We start from the raw sequence: 17,138 nt of genomic DNA, 5'->3' as shown, positions 1-17,138 counted from the left end.
TATGTCATAAGAGCCCTGGTACTGGTTTGAGGCAGTGGCATTGACTTCAGTGGGACAGGACTTCACCCATATCATTAGCACTCACTGAAACAAATGGGCTGCATTGTTACTAAAGTTGAACTATTGTTACATTAATACATTGTTTTTCAAACATTAAGGCTGCTTAAATATAAACTGACATAAAGGTCTGACAGAGCGCTAGCCCTAGCATGCGTGGCTACATTGTAAGTAAGGTATATCACACTCTAAGGTCAACATTGGCAGTGCCTGTTTACTTAATGATTACATCACTAGCACGTTCAATAGTACAGATACTCATTCAGCTGCAGCACCTGTGCTGCTGCTGGCTTATAAGACTAGTAGGAAGTAAAATTAGTACTTCGGGTGACTTTTATGAGATTTAAAAAGGATTTGGGTTCAGATGAAGAAGTCACCTACGTTTTTTGTTGAAGAATTCACATGAGTATAATTGCAAAAGGAAGTCCAGTGCATTAGAAGAGGGCTTATAATCAGACATGCCTAACACACGGAAAAAAATGCAGAAATTGGGCTTGGTTTTGGCTTAATTAGCTTGTGAATTGCTTGTTGGCTAGTTTTTTGGCTTGTAGCTTGTTGCTTCTTTTTTTTTGATTGGCTCCTAGCAAGGGGGGGTGGTAAGGGGAGGCAAGGGGGAAGCAAGGGAGGTGGGGGAGAGCCATGGGTGCACAGCAGGCCCACCACAGTCCCAGACTGCATGCTGGGGGATCTAGTCACATAGAGTGTTGGGGTTCTTAAGGGTTGGCTTGTTTCGGACTTGTTTTGAAATGGGATTAGCTTGATTTTTGGCTTATTGTGAAAGTCGAAGTGCTTATTTACTGCGTGAAAGTTGGCAACTGTGCTCATAATCTGTGTGGGAATGGGGTGAGGGGGCAAGCAAACCACGAGAAAAATGGGAATAAACATCTGTTTGTTCTTTGGTTCTGGATTGTTTGTTTTATTTCTGCAAAAGCTTTATTCAATAGATTCAACTGGCAATCCTGATTTTGCTAAATATAGAGTGAAAATGACCCGTCAGGAAAGAAAAAATTAACAGGCTGTCTCTGTCCATGTTTCTGCCAAACTCTACATCCTTTAAAATGTTGTTGTTTTTATTCTATTTTAAAGTTAATTCATTTAAATGTAAATCTATTTCTTCAATTTCTTTTAAAAATATGTGCATATATAATATAATATTAGGGAGGCCTAAGAGAAAACTGCTCTGATGACATTTGAGAGAGCCCGACACTAAATGGGTTCAGCATCATGACTCTAGATCAAACTCTGATTAGTGCAAATCAGTTGTGATGCAGCGGAATATGATGATTGGAAGCAGACAATTTTCATCGGGATAACATTTATGCCCATGCAGGCTCCCATTGAAGTCAGTGGGCTCTGCCTTAGGGGGAAGGCCTTGGGCTTCCCTGTGTGGATCACACTGCAGCATCAGGCTCTGAAATTATACATTCTTCAGGGCAGGGCTCTTGTCTTACATGGAGGGCAGGTCTTCATTACCCACTGGATCGGCGGGTAGGGATCGATCTATCATGTCTTGTCTAGATGCGGATAAATTGATCCCCGAACGCGCTCCCTGTTGACTTCGGAACTCCAGCTCACAAGAGGCGGAAGCAGAGTCGATGGGGGAGCAGCAGCAGTCGACTCGCCGCTGTCCTCACGGCCAGGTAAGTCGACCTAAGATACACGTATAGCGTAGCTGAAGTCGGCGTATCTTAGGTCGACACCTCCCTTAGTGTAGACCAGGGCTTAGTGTGAGATGCCTAATGTACTTTTATGTGCTGTAAATAAGTGGCTCTCAGGAGTCTGATTTGTCTTGCATGTCTCCAAGTTATGCCTCACTTAAAAACTATTTACTTACAAAATCAGATAAAAATACAAAAGTGTCTCAGCACACTACTACTGAAAAATTGCTTACTTTCTCATTTTTACCATATAATTTATAAAATTGATTGGAATATAAATATTGTACTTACATTTCAGTGTATAGTTAAGGCTAAGATTTTGTCATGGATATTTTTAGTAAAAGTCACGGAACCAGCTAGTCCTGTCCATGCTCTGACAGTGGCTTGCCACCCTGAGCCCATCCCCGGGGATCCTGGCCCGGCTCCAGAGGGTAACTCTGGAGTTCTTTGGGCCAGAACTGCAATGGGTCTTTGCAGGGGTTCTGAGTCTTCCCCTGGACGAGGGAGGACATGGCCTGGTCTGCCTCTGCAGCCAGGTCCATGTCTTCCATCTCCAGGCCCTGCAGAGACTCCTTTATGGTGCAGGTAGTCCGGCCAGGAGTACGTTGGCGCACACCTTTCTCCACCACCTCTGATATGACAAGCAACTCTTTTTTCTCCATCCAAGGGGTCTTCCGCAAGACATCTCCGAGCTGCCTGTTTTCTGCCAGGACCTTCTCCAGACTTGGAAGCTGTTCTTGGTGATCAGGTCCATTGTGGCTACCAAGGGGGCAGAACTCCTCATGGAACCCCTGCTACACAACCCCTACCTTTGTGTACAGGTAGCAGAGTCCCCCTCAGTGCACCAGAGGCTGGTCCTGGGAGAAACCAACAGAATTGGAGACCACCTCAGCTATGACAGCGGGGACTGGGTGGATCCCCAGGTGCTCGGTTGGCACATGGGGCTCTCCCCCCTGCAGACTCCCTTGCGCATACTACAGGAGGTAGGGGCAGCCTTGTCACCCACCTCTCAGGTTTTCTAATAAGGCCTGCAGTTCTGGGAGTCCCCTCACTGCCCCTTTGGGGCCAGGAGCTGTGGGGTTCCCCTGCCTCCTGTGCTAGCCGAGAGCTGCAGGGTACTCTCACAGCTCTAGGGGCCCGTGGCAGCTGGGAGCTTGGGGGTTCCCCCACGGACATGGTGGCTGAGAGCTGTGGGGTATCCCTCCACCTGCAGAGGCCAGGAATTGCAGAATACCCCTGCTTCCCGCAGCTTGGGGGTTTCCCTGCAATGGCTGAGAGCTCGGGGGTTCCCCCACTGCCCACAGCAGCTGGGAGCTTGGGGATTCCCCCATCACCAGTAGCTCCAGGAGTACCCACTGCCTGCGGTGGTACCCTGCCACCTTTGGTGACTTGGTAGGGTGACCAGACAGAAAATGTGAAAAATTGGGACGGGGTAGGAGGTAATAGGAGCCTATATAAGAAAAAGACCCAAAAATTGGGACTGTCCCTATAAAATCGGGATATCTGGTCACTCTATGGCTTGGAGCTCCGGGGGCCACAAGAGGCAACTGGGGTACCCCTCAGTTGCCTGCTCTTGAGGGCAGCAGGGGACCTTGCAGCTCCTGATCATCACAGGCTGAAATTACAGAGGTTGCTGGAAGTCACAGATTCGGTGACTTCTGTAACCTCTGTGACTAAATCGTAGCCTTATGTATAGTATATAGAATGGCTAAGTTCCCTGTAAGCTGCATGGCTGTGTAGCCAACTATTTAGCACTGCGCAGGCACTCAGGGAACCCGCCTGGGGACTTGCCTCAGCTGGGGAGGGGCGCCTCTCCCCCGGCCCCAACCTAGCCAAGCCCCAACCTGCAATGGCCAGGGCACCCCTACTCTGGTCCAGACCCATCCAGGGCAGTGCAGCATCGCCCGGAACCAGCTTTGCCAGGGCGGCCTGGCCCAGACCCGGCAGCCCTGCCTGGACCCAGCCACAGCCATGGTGGCCCAAACCTGAGTGTCCCAGCCTGGACCTGTCGCAGTGTGCCCCTCCCTGAATCCAGCCTCAGTCCTGGAGCCCGTGGCTGGGGGAGAGGTGCCTATTCCCCCAGCCCAGGTGCTGCTGCGGGGAAAGAGAGATGGGGGGAGTCCTGAAGCACCCTCCTGCACCCCAATCCCTCATCCCTGGCCCCACCCCAGAGCCTGCACTCTCAGCTGGAGCCCGTGCCCTAGCCCCCTGCCCCAGGCCTTAGGCCCTCATTCATGGCCTCACCCCAGAACTCGCACCTCCAGTCCGAGCCCTCACACCATAGTCGTCAACTTCCCCTCTGCCCCATGGGTGCTCAACTCCCCCTGCCCCTGGCCGTGCCCCAATTCCACCTCCTTTCCCCAAATCCCCACCCGTGCCCCTCCACTTTACTGCCTTCTCCTTCGAGCATGCTGTTAGGCGGTGGGCAGGAAGCGCTGGGAAGGGGAAGAATGGGGATGCGGCCTCCTCAGGAGAGGAGGAGGAGGTGAGGAGGGGATGGGGGCGGAGCACCTGCTAATTTTTCCCTGTGGGTGCTCCAACCCCGCAGCACTAATGGAGTTGGCGCCTATGCCTCACACCCCTGCACCCCAACCATCTGCCCCAGCCCCGAGCCCCCTCAAGCACGGCAAACCCCTTGGCCCCACCCCTACCACATGAATTTTGTTATGTGCATTGATATGAAGGTGCTGTGTCACACATCCCTTCCGTATTGGTGCACATAACAAAATTCATTCTGCACATGGGTGGGAAAAATTAGAGGGAACACGGTAGAGCAGTATAAACAAGTCATTGTCTGTATGAAATTTTAGTTTGTATTGACTTTGCTAGTGCTTTTATGTAGCCTGTTGTAAAACTAGGCAAATATCTGGATGAGTTGATCTACCCCCGGAAGACCACTGCGTACCCCCAGGGGTACACATACTCCTGATTGAGAACCACTGCTGTAAATAATAAGAGTGACCAAATTACAACACAGTGGCTGAGTCAGGTTCATGGCAGCAGATCATCTTATGTAATGTGGAGAACCTTTGAATACAGCAGGGAATGTCCTAAATAAATCTTATGAAATTAGGACTGAGATAGAGGTTGTCTCAGCCATTACTTTCTCCAGAATTTTGTTTCCTAACTAGTTTAAAACTGATTCTAAATGGATTGGTAAACTCTTAAGGCCAGGGATTGTTTCACTCTATGTGTACAGTACCTGGAGCAATGGGGCATCGAGATACCACTGAAATAACTAATAATGGACATCTCCAATGTACTATCAACATTTTGGAACTAACTAGGCTACTATCAACAAAAATAGAAATTGCCTTTTTTTAAATTTAAAGATTAACATATTTAACAACAATAATGGGTAAAATGTATTTCCTTCACAGAGACTTTAATTTTCTTGACTGTTGGCAGGAAGAAAGAGAAATTAGGATAGGAAGACAGTAATTCTGCACTGAAATCAAGGAGAAAATCACCAGACATCTATTTTTAGGTAAGTTGCAATTGATTATTTAGGTAAATGTAGATTTTGTTTTATTCTGACTTGTATCTCTTTCTTACATTACCAGAGTACACCTTGGTTTTTCAGATTATTATATATAACCCCCTTCCCAACCTTTCCATTCCTGAACAGAATGTCTTTGCTTTCTATCCATCTTTCTTGTTTTGTACTCCTGTGCTCCCAGACAAGACTTCACCCACATACCATCCCATTTATCACCTTGACATAAGCACTGTGTCCCACATACCCTTTGGGGAAGTGGCCTGCTCGGAATGAAAGGGTTGAAGTATAGAAATGGCAACCTCCATGGAATAAGATCAGCTATCTTTAGCCATAATAACATTAGTATTTCTTCAGTAAATTAATTTGCTAAAATTCTTTTAATGTTCTTGGATCCTCTTGCTGAATATTGTAGGCATGCCATATTAAAGCATTTCTTTCCACTTCTACTATCCGTCACACAATTCTCCCACATCCACTTGCAGAGCAATAGTTGCTAAATATACCAAAGAGAAGTTATTTTCTAGCTCACAAGGGCAACTAAACTTCTTGAGCCAGATCCTCAGCTGTTTTCTTTTGACTTGTAGTCACATTTCTAATACTTTGAGAAATTGTATGTGACCTGCAGATAAAAGGGACATGCACAACCTTTCAGATTACTGTTCTCCTGGCTGACAGATGCCTTGTGCACACAGATGTCAGGAATCAGCTTCCAAGTCACCATCTCAATATGAGAAGCAAAGGATTTGCTGAGACAATCACTCCATTTGATTAGCTTTCCAATAGGTTTTTTGCCATTTAGAGCAGTGAATTTGATCAGCAAAGTAGAAGTTGCAAAGTGATAAAGTAGAGACACTTTAATCTGCACTTCTGATTAAATCTGGTTCAATCTGCAGTATCAACCACACTGTAATCTGTAGTTTGAAGGTTTTAAAACATGTTTCAGGGAGGAGGAAAGTGCTGTCTGATCATTTCTGGAACAAGACGGAATGTTTATACAAAGACTGTCTAGCATCATAAAAGAAGGCTTCCAGGTAAATCCAAAATGCAAGTAGAGCCCATCCCAGATATACAATTACCATGGCTAAAAGTGACTCATCCTGACAAATGGAAAAATATATTCATATATGTCTTTAAAATCAGCAACTAAACAAAAAGGTAATTGCTGCCATAATTATACATGATGCACCACTAATAATAAATTAAAACTGTCACGGTCCAGTTTCTGGTTCCAGATCAAACTCATTAAGCCAATCAGAAGATTGGATCTCACTGAGCCTGCTTTTAGAGATGAAAAATTAAGCAATGATTCATAGTGTAAGCCCATTACATAAGAGGAAAAAAGGTGGTGGTGGGGAGAGGGAAAACCACCAGGAGCATGTGAAAAAAAGTACTTAAATTTTATATGAACAGATGGGTGTCTTTAATAAATTAATAAAAAGGAATATCCTTTATCTACAGTGACCACATGCATAGAAGGATCTTTTTATGGGAGAGGGATAGCTCAGTGGTTTGAGCATTGGCCTGCTAAACCCACGGTTGTGAGTTCAGTCCTTGAGGAGGCCACTTAGGGGTCTGGGGCAAAAATTGGTCCTGCTAGTGAAGGCAGGGGGATGGACTCAATGACCTTTCAAGGTCCCTTCCAGTTCTAGGAGATTGGTATATCTCCTATTATTAAATTAAATTATTAAAATTAAATGTTTGCAGTTGATGACCTTAGAAATATCAGTTCAGGGACACTTGTAAATAATTCTCTTGATCACTGTAAAAATCATACTTTTCAAACTCTTCCCCATATAGCCCATAACTGAAGGTTTTGTAAGTGTCTTTTCAAATGATCACAAGGATTGCTACTGTTGTTTGTACTGTGATAACATTCAAGAGCCCAGTGAAGGTCATGGCCCCATTGTCCTATGTCCTGAACAGACATTTAGAAATATATGGTCTCTGCTTCGATGGGTCCATATGGGTCCCTTTTTATAAAGAAATATTCAAGCTGACTACAAACCAAGAAAAATGAGACTTTTCTGTACAGGAATATGGAATGTTACTAGTATATATTACTGGTAACATTATCTATATAACTCTATCAGGGGCGGCTCTACAAATTTGGCCGCCCCAAGCAATCATGCCCGGGAGGCGCCCCCGAGCCGCGGGAGCAGCGGACCTGCCGCGGGCATGACTGCGGAGGGTCCGCTGGTCGCGCGGCTCAGCTGGACCTCCCGCAGCTGCGGACAGTTCGCAGGTCCGGCGGCTCCGGTTGAGCTGCCGCAGTCACGCCTGCGGGAGGTCCAGCCGAGCCGCGGGACCAGCGAACCGTCCGCAGTCATGCCTGCGGCAGGTCCGGTCGTCCCGAGGCTCCGGTGGACCTCCCGCAGGCATGACTGCGGCAGGTCCACCGGCCCAGCCTGCTGCCCCCCTGGGAAACGGCCGCCCCAGGCGGGTGCTTGCCCCGCTGGGCTCTGGAGCCGCCCCTGAACTCTATATAACTCTTGTTCCAACTCTCAGTTCTATGTCTCTCCCAAATACTGATGGAGACAAGAATGTTCAGATGCCAAATTTGTCTTTAATAAGTAGTAGGCTCACCCCACATAGATATGATGTCAAAAGAACAATACGATATACTGGTACATGTTGATGTTGACTAACACAGTTCAACGACTGTTTATTGCTTCTGATTTAAGAAGAAATAATGTGGCATTATCAAAAGAAGACATTTTGTCTAAAATATTCTAGCAAATGAAATGCCATATATGGGACTTCCTCATGGAATCTCTGTCACAGCTGTATGTATAAGCTTGGTAGAATTACAATTTTATTTTTGTATAATTTTGATTGATATATCAATGTTTATTTTTAAGTATTTTTTATTTTTATTCATTTAAATTTTAACAGTAGCAGGAAATTATGGAGGTCAGACAATAATCAAGTAATGACAGTAGATTTGAGATTCAAAAAGTTAAAGTTCTATAACCATTAAAACACAAATGGTCAACATCACGTCAAAATATACAAAGTAAACAGCCTTAAATCAAACTCTAATACATTTTCAAGCAGCACTTTTCTTACTTTGCCTATCTGTAAATTTTGATTCTTATAGATGGAAATATATTTTTGTTGATCTGCGAGTGTATGGTGAAGTAGACAATTATCCACATTTACCAATAAGAACCTAATCCATTCAACTAAGTGTGTATATGTATAATAATTAATAAATATGTGGTCAAAATGATCCAATGTGGGCACCTAATCCATATTTAGGTACCTATATGAATGGCCTGATTTGTAGAGGTGCTGAGCACCTGAAGTTCTTATTAACTTTGGTGGGGTTTCCTGGGGAGCACATGCTGGGGATCAGGGCAAATTTTCAATAGCAGGAGGAGCAGCTGCAGTGGGAGCATGTGCCAAAGACTGGGGAAGGTTATCAGAAGGAGCCATGTAGATCACTTGGGTAGCACTTCTCAGGGATCAAGGAGGGTTCTGGCACTGTGATGGGGAAGTGAGTTGACTGATGACTCCGGACAAAAATCTCAGTCAGCCTTGTCTCTCTATTGTTGGAAACATGCCTTGAGCCCCAGAACAGAATGGCCACCTATTACAGCCAGTCTGTAATCTGGCTCATTCTGTAAGGGTGAATGTTCCCACAGCAACCTTAACTCTAGCCCTTGTGAGCATGCATCACAATAAGGTCTTAGGAATCTCCTATATGGACTCTTTTGACTGAATCTCTACACTGCGATCAACAGGGTAGGAATGAAACTATTCATTGCCATGGCTGGCATCATTCAAGTCTCCAGTCAAGAAAATTTGTGTCTGGGATGCCTGCCAGTGTCTTTTCAGCGTGGCTTGGTGGAAAACAATGATGCCTTGAATACAATTATGTTTTAACAATAAATAAAATGCTTTCAGTGCTAAAGAAAATGCCTTTGACTTTGTTCCCCCTTCTCTCCTTGCAAAGTGTCTTCAGTGTACGACTGCTGCAACCCAAAATTGTTGCATTGTGCAAGATCGCTTTGATGTGATTCAAGCAAAAGGAAGCCGTGTGGCTATGGAGTCTAGATTTCCAATCTAGACTGGAGGCCTTGTTACTGTAGCTTTACTTTTGTGAACAGTTCATTGCTTTGGTGCCTTGTACACAGTGCATTAGGCACAGATATTGGGCTGGGTGAAGCTGCAGAAATTTTTCTAAAGCCTTCTTGTTCTCTTAGCCAAGCATGTGCTACTTATTCCAGATTTTGTGGATCTCTCCCTGTAGGAGATTGGGCAGACTAAGGGTACGTCTACACTACGGGATTATTCCGATTTTACATAAACCGGTTTAGTAAAATATTGTATAAAATCGAGTGCACACGGCCACACTAAGCACATTAAATCGGTAGTGTGCGTCCACGGTCCGAGGCTAGCATCGATTTCTGGAGCGTTGCACTGTGGGTAGCTATTCCGTAGCTATCCCATAGTTCCTGCAGTCTCCCCCGCCCCTTGGAATTCTGGGTTGAGATCCCAGTGCCTGATGGGGCAAAAATCATTGTCGCGGGTGGTTCTGGGTAAATGTCGTCAGTCATTCCTTCCTCCGGGAAAGCAACTGCAGACAATCATTTCGCACCCTTTTTCCCTGGATTGCCCTGGCAGAAGCCATATCATGGCAACCATGGAGCCTGTTTTGCCTCTTGTCACTGTCACCGTATGTCCTAGATGCCACTGACAGAGGCGATTCAGCAGCGTTACACAGCAGCATTCATTTGCTTTTGCATGATAGCAGAGATGGTTATCAGTCGTTCTGTACCATCTACCATGCCATTGTAAATTGGCAATGAGATGACGGTTACCAGTCCTTTTGTGCTGTACCATCTGCTGCTGTCATAGGTGCCCCTGGCTGAGATCAGCCGGGGGCACAAAAGACAAAAAAGGGAATGACTCCCCAAGTCAATCCCTCCTTTATGGTATCTAAAAATAGAATCAGTCCTGCCTAGAATATGGGGCAAGTGTACTAGAGAACCAGTGTATCAGAGAACCAGACAGCACAGCCGCTCCATGTCAGATCCCGCAGAAATGATGAGCTGTATGCCATTCACAGGGGGTGCCCCTGCAACAACCCCACCTGTTGCTTCCCTCCTCCCCCAGCCTTCCTGGGCTACCATTGCAGTGTCCCCCATTTGTGTGATGAAGTAATAAAGAATGCAGGAATAAGAAACAGTGACTTGTTAGTGAGATAAAATGAGGGGAAGGCAGCCTCCAGCTGCTATGATAGTCCAGACAGGACATTAAGCAGTCTGGGGGAGAGGAGCCCAGCATCCCGCTGCTATGATAGTCCAGGCAGAACAGAATCTTTTCTTTACACATGAAAGACGGGGGCTCAGCCCCCTGTTGCTATGATGAAGATGGTTACCAGCCGTACTGTACCATCTACTGGGAATGATCAGGAGTTTTTTACCCAGGCGCTCCCAGCCGACCTCACCGGAGGCCAGCCAGGAGCACTCACGGGCTGATGATGAGGACAGATACCAGTCCTCTTGTACTGCACCGTCTGCCACAAGGCTGATGATGACGATGGATATCAGCCATATTGTACCATCAGCCACCCATGAGGGGGGGCGAGGATGCTGCCGTTGACTGCTGCAGCATCGCGTCTATCAGCAGCATTCAGTAAACATAGGGTGACATTTAAAAGAGTCAAGAGAGGATTTTTTTCTCTTTTACTTCTGGGGGTGGGTGAGGGGGGTAAATTGACGAGCTATGCCCTGAACCACTGCGGACAATGTGTTTGACACTTCAGGCATTGGGAGCTCAGCCAAGAATGCAAATGCTTTTCAGAGACTGCAGGAACTGTGGGATAGCTTGAGTCCTGAGTCCCCCCTCCCTCCCTCCATGAGCGTCCGTTTGATTCTTTGGCTTTCCGTTACGTTTGTCACGCAGCAACGTGCTGAGTCCCTGCTGTGGCCTCTGTCTGGAGATTTTTTAAAAGTGCTTTGGAATTTCATCTTCTGTAATGGAGCTCTGATAGAACAGATTTGCCTGCCCATACAGCGATCACATCCGTACGGTCCATGCTGGAGCTCTTTTGGGATTTTGATTTTGGACTGCATCGCCACCCGTGCTGATCGGAGCTCCACGCTGGGCAAACAGGAAATTATATTCAAAAATTCGTGGGGCTTTTCCTGTCTACCTGGCCACTGCATCCGAGTTTTGATTGCTGTCCAGAGCAGTCAGTGGTGCACTGTGGGATACTGCCTGGAGGCCAATACCGTCGATTTGCGGCCACACTAACCCTAATCCGATATGGTAATACCAATATTAGCGCTCATCCCCTTGTTGGGGAGGAGTACAGAAACCGGTTTAAAGAGCCCTTTATATCGATATAAAGGGCCTCTTAGTGTGGACGGGTGTGGCGTTAAATCAGTTTAACGCTCCTAAAACCGGTTTAAACCCGTAGTGTAGACCAGGCCATAGACTCCTGGGAGTCCCAGGTTCAAATTCCAGGACGGTCAACTAAAATCTTTATCTGTGTGAAGTAGTAAAATATTCCAGGCAGTTGACTTTGTTTGGGGTCTTTTGGGTGAAACCATTAAAAACTGAAATCTTGCCGCCTTTTAGGGGACACTAAGGGCCAGATTCTGACAAGGCCCTGCATGGATCCAGCAAAGTGGGAAAGGACACAAAAAACTTTGACTGGTTGGAATCTGGTTGGCAAGTGTAGGGTCTGCCTCCTAGTGCACACATGGATGCTGGGTTTCTGCAGGGTGGCGGGCAAATATAGACTGCAAGGGGTATGGCTCCACCCACCTCCACATAGGCCAGCAGCTGGGGAGAATATAGTGCATTCCTTTTAAGAGTAGTGTAATTGCTGTGCTGGTGTGCACTGCCTTAGACAGCCAAAATTCTTCTTAGGGATGTTAGATGCTGCGTGACTCCCTGATGCACTTGATGGCACCTACGACACAATCTAGTCTTAATGGCTTTCATAGCTAAAGCTGCTTAAATGAGTAGCCAGCCCACAGTACCATGGATTGACTCTGATGCTATAGCACTATAACTCATCTAAGAGCCTCGTGCTCTTGATCAAAATGTTCACTGCCCACTCTGTTGTTCAGTGTACTATGCACCAGAAGGTTGCTAACCATCATCTGGAGGTGGTTGTAATTCAGTACCATCTAGATGCCAGAGCAATTTCATTCAGTCCTAAAACTTAGACGGTCCAAACCCATTAACCAGTAGTCGGGGTCCTGGCCAATACATCGGTTCCATAATAAGATTTCTATGGCTTTTTAGTTGGGAACAGACATATCTCATCATCTCTTTCTTTACATAGGAGTCTGTCTTGTCAGGATTGTTAGAAACAGGATAATTGTGGAGAGAAGGCTTTCTTTACAATAGTTAAATACACATAATTATATATCATCCTTGAGGGAGCAGTGTTTATGTCCAGTGGTGTATTGGTCACTTGAGATCTTTAAAGACAGTTGTGACTTGCAAAAACACATTTCTGCAGTTAATGTCATTGTTTATAATCAGTCTAGCAGACTTTTAAGTGGAGTCATTCCCCTGGCATTCAGATGGATTATTCCACTGCTTTTGCTTCAGCCAAACAAATTCAGTTTAATTTACTATACAGTAAGCTCAAGTTTCTTAGATATACATAATTTATGGTGGAGACTGTTGTAAAACTGCCTTCCCTGCAGGCAAGAGGGCTATGGGGACAGGAAGAGGAGAGATACAGATTCCCAGGAATCTGCAAATCAATTTATCGAGGAGAGATGTGTTACATTTATAACTGAAAATAGAAAATTAAGAACAATCTCCATTTAACTGCTGGAGTGCTGCCAAATGATATGCCTGAAGAGTGAGGGCAAATCACAATTCAGGCACTGACACAGGCACTTGGGGTGCTTATGTTCCAATACACTGGGAAAGAGGCCTGAGTCAAAACTGTGACTCCAAATATCCCATATGTTTGGGATTTGTACCAAGAACTGAATTTCACAGCCACCCTTTTTCTCTTCTGTATAAGAGGAGTGAACCAAAACTCTAAATCTTAATTACCCCACACTTTGGGAAAGTCTGACTCTGGATCCAATCTTTGCACCTCTGGCCCCTTTCTGTATCACACTGACATTCCAGGCTGTTGCCTTTAAATCAACACCGCCTCCTTCTTTTGTGGTGCTAAATAAGCTACCGCAGAAAGCTGCAGCAAAGCATTTAACAGAAGGCAAAGCTTACTACTGACATTTGATAAAAGATTACAGTAATGGATGGTCCTCACTCTACAGCCTACAACAGTATTCCAGGGCCTTACTGGAGTCCTGTTTTTAGTAAAGACTGTTGTTAGTGTTGTGACAGCCTCTGTGGCAGAGTCACTGTGAGAGCACTGGTACCAGTCTCCTGGATGTCTGGTAGCATGCTGCTGGGTATACCACACTCTCTGAGGCAAGCGCTATAGGTGCTGTAAGCACTACGCCATTATGGCTCCAGCCTTTGGTGGGTTTCCATGAACACTCACTGAGTGAGATAAAGAACAAAGGATTGCTTTGTTAGGGCTCCAGAAATAAATGCTGCAGTTTCCCTGGGAACAATGGCTTTAAGCTACAAACTAAAGATGAAGCAACAGTTCCTAAGTCAGTCCCTAGGGGCAGTCCAGTACATCGGTATGAAGGTGTGGCATCTCTGGCCTAGTGCCAGAGCTACTCGCTCCAGGTCACCCTTCTCCTGGAGGCAGTCACACACTGGCTTGCAGATCCCTTGGCCTGAGATCCTGTCTCGTTCAGACCTATGAACAAGGCCTCCCTGTTTACAGGTTGCTCCCCAGAATCTATCTTGGCTACTGTTCACCACCTTGCCAACCACAGGCTGCTTCCCAGCCCAGCTCTCAGCATTGCAGTCCCAACTCCCAACATGCCTGGCCTTCTCTTCACAACCTGCTCCCCAGCTGCTCCCTTCAGCTGGCTGTTCCAGCTTTCATGTAGTCTCCTGCTCCCTCCTGAACCAGGTCCCCTCTGATCTTTGGCAGTAATTCCATTTCCTGTGCTCTTCAGACCAAGGCATTTGCCTGGCTAGATGTTGTATTGGAGGTCAATATAGCAGTCAGTCAGGAGCCTGTAGGTTTATTACAGTACAAAACACTTCTGGACTGAATAATGCAATATTGCTGAAGGCACTACTGAAGGCTGTCAGCAGAAGGTATGGGTATGAAAGAACTCTTCAGGAGGAACAGTGCCCTTGTCACTGTGCCCAAGTAAGCATTTGTGAAGATATATATAGTCACAAAAGAGACTCCAGATTGACTAGAAGGTATGCGGAGAGAGGGGCATGGGGGGTAAGCCTGATGGGTTGGTTGCATAGGGCAAAAAATTCTTTACCTAAAGGAGAAAAGTCCAAAATGATGGGGTTGAAAGGACATATACCATCCATAGCTTTAGCTGGGGCTGAATGCAGAAGATGGTTTGTTAAGGGGCAGTTCTTTCAGGGATCACATTCCGTCTGTGCTCCACCATCTACACTGAGGTCCACTTCCAATGTTAGATGTTGGTTTTAACTTTAAAAGAGCTAAATGGTTTGGGTACTGACTATCATCTCTCTGCTCATGGGAACTTGCAGTAGCTGAGATCTGCTGAGGTATTAATAGCCCCTAGATGTAATCAGGAGTGGTTGGAGGCAGAGAGTTAGGTGAGAGGTGGAGTTTACTTCTCTGATCCACTCTGGTGACCTTCAGTACATGCTCCAGAGCTTATCTGTTCTGACAGCCATTTCCTGGCTGTGGGGAAGCGGACAAAGAGGATGTGTAGAAGGGTGGGAGGCTGATGGGAGGTTTTTACAGCCACAGTTACAAAAGTAGATGCTGATGTTGGTTCCCTCGGTTTTTGAGTACCCAGCTTGAGACTCCTGTGGCCTGAATTTCAGGCGTTTGTGCACCAGCAGCACCATTAGAGTCATTTGGAGTTGTGAGGGCCCAGCATCGCTCAAAATTAGGCTCTGGTTGTCTCAAACTGGCAACCCAAACCAGAGGTACCCAAAATGTGTGTAAAATTTGGGCCTTAGTTTTTGGGAGTTTCTTAGATTTGGGGCATGGGGTCATATTTGTTTTTATGAATTCATTTTTTGTTCTTGGGGAATTGCATTTGGACATTTTTATGACTAGAAAAAGCCAGATAAAATGAATAACCATGTTTTTGAAAATTTTTTACAGCTGTACATGTCAGACTTACGCTGCTTCCAACTCTGGAGTTAGTTGAGCTGAAAAGGAGCAAGTGGTTGACGTTAATAATGATGTCATAAGTGCACAGCTGCAAAAAAAAATTAATTTTCAAGGATTGGATTGCTCCCAGATCAAGTTCATATGGCTATTATATGCAGTGCCTGTTTAGTCCCCAAAGTGCATTTATTCTGCTTAAATAAAAACTGCACTCGTTTCCACTCCACTGGCAAAGTACCAGTGTATAACATAGCCATGAACAAAAATATCCTGTTATTTCAAGCCAAGAGTGTATAGGCAGCCACATACCTGTACTCCGTGTTGTACAGCATATCCTGATGAGAGGGGCATGTTTGTTTTGTTTGTTCATCTTCTCATTATCACTCTCCTATCTAATTGCACCCACTGGGCTACTGATCACAATTTTTGTCATGGTGGTTCTGCTTTTGGGGGATTCTAGGGACACAGATGACCAAAGGGGGGCGGGGGGACAAGGACAGGGACATGAGGGATGATCTGTTTCAGATTTCTTATACCTATGAAAAATTCATTGGTATTGTGTTCACTCCTTACTGATCCCTCCAGACTTCTAATGGACATGCTATACAGGTGCTCAAAGTATCTGCTGCAAGGCTGAGAACTTTCCTTGTCACTTTCTCTGTCCAGAAAGATAAAATAACCTCTGACTTTCTGTTTCTATAGATCTCTAGATTCTTTGGAAAACTCATTTTATTTTATGCTTTTCACACTGATTTTTCAGCTGATGCCTCCCATCATTTGACAATGAACTTGGCTGTTATACCAAATAAGAAACCATCTTCCTGCTCACAAAGCATCCTTCAGCTTTGGGCTTCATGGGCACCTGTGAGCCTAAGAAAGTCCAGACTTGCTCTGTGACATCTCATCTTTTTTAATATAACCTCTCTATCTCAGTGTTTATACCATGCCTGTCACTGTGCTGTCTCTCCCCAGCCTCACTTCTTCACAGAATAGTTTTCAGTGGGCATGACTGATAGATTGATCTGAGCTAAAAAGTCCAAGAGCAGTTTGTCTGGTATTTTGGTTTGGCCCATTGTAGACTTAAGGGCCAGGAGCAAAATTCAGATGTGGACACATCTCTAAGTGACTGATATCAGATCAGAAATGAAGACTTGTGTGTTGTGTTCTATCAACAAGGGGTAACATTTTCAATGGCACCTAAGTGAGTCAGAAGCCTAAAAGTCTTATTGAAAGTCATGAGAGTGATGCCTGGTTTACTATTTTTATTAGATCAACCCAGCTACATCACTCAGGACTGTGAAAAATTTCACGCTCTGTGCAATGAAATTAGGTCGACCTAACTCTGGTATTCATGTGGCTAGGTCAATGGAGGAATTCTTCTGTTGACCTAGCTACCAACTCTTGGAGAGATGGATTAACTACATTGATAGAAAAAAACCCTTCCATCGGTGTAGGAAGCATCTACACTATGGCGCTACAGCGGCACAGCTTTAGTGTAGACATAACCTACGTCACTTTTGAAAATGGGACTTAGGTTCCTAAGTCATTTGGTCACTTTTGAAAATTTTGTCATAGGAGCCCTGGATCAATACACTAAAGCTCAGTATTAAGATAATGAACCAGGAGCATTAGTCACTACCTTTCTTGCCTGATGGTGTGCATTGATGTGATTAAATACACCCAGAGAGTCCTGTCCCAGAATAAACTGTGCCTTGTGCCGCAGCTGAATGGAGTCTTTGAAGGC

This window comes from Mauremys reevesii, linkage group 4, assembly GCF_016161935.1.
Source record: "Mauremys reevesii isolate NIE-2019 linkage group 4, ASM1616193v1, whole genome shotgun sequence".
Taxonomy (NCBI): Eukaryota; Metazoa; Chordata; order Testudines; family Geoemydidae; genus Mauremys; species Mauremys reevesii.
This window is presented reverse-complemented; position numbering follows the sequence as displayed.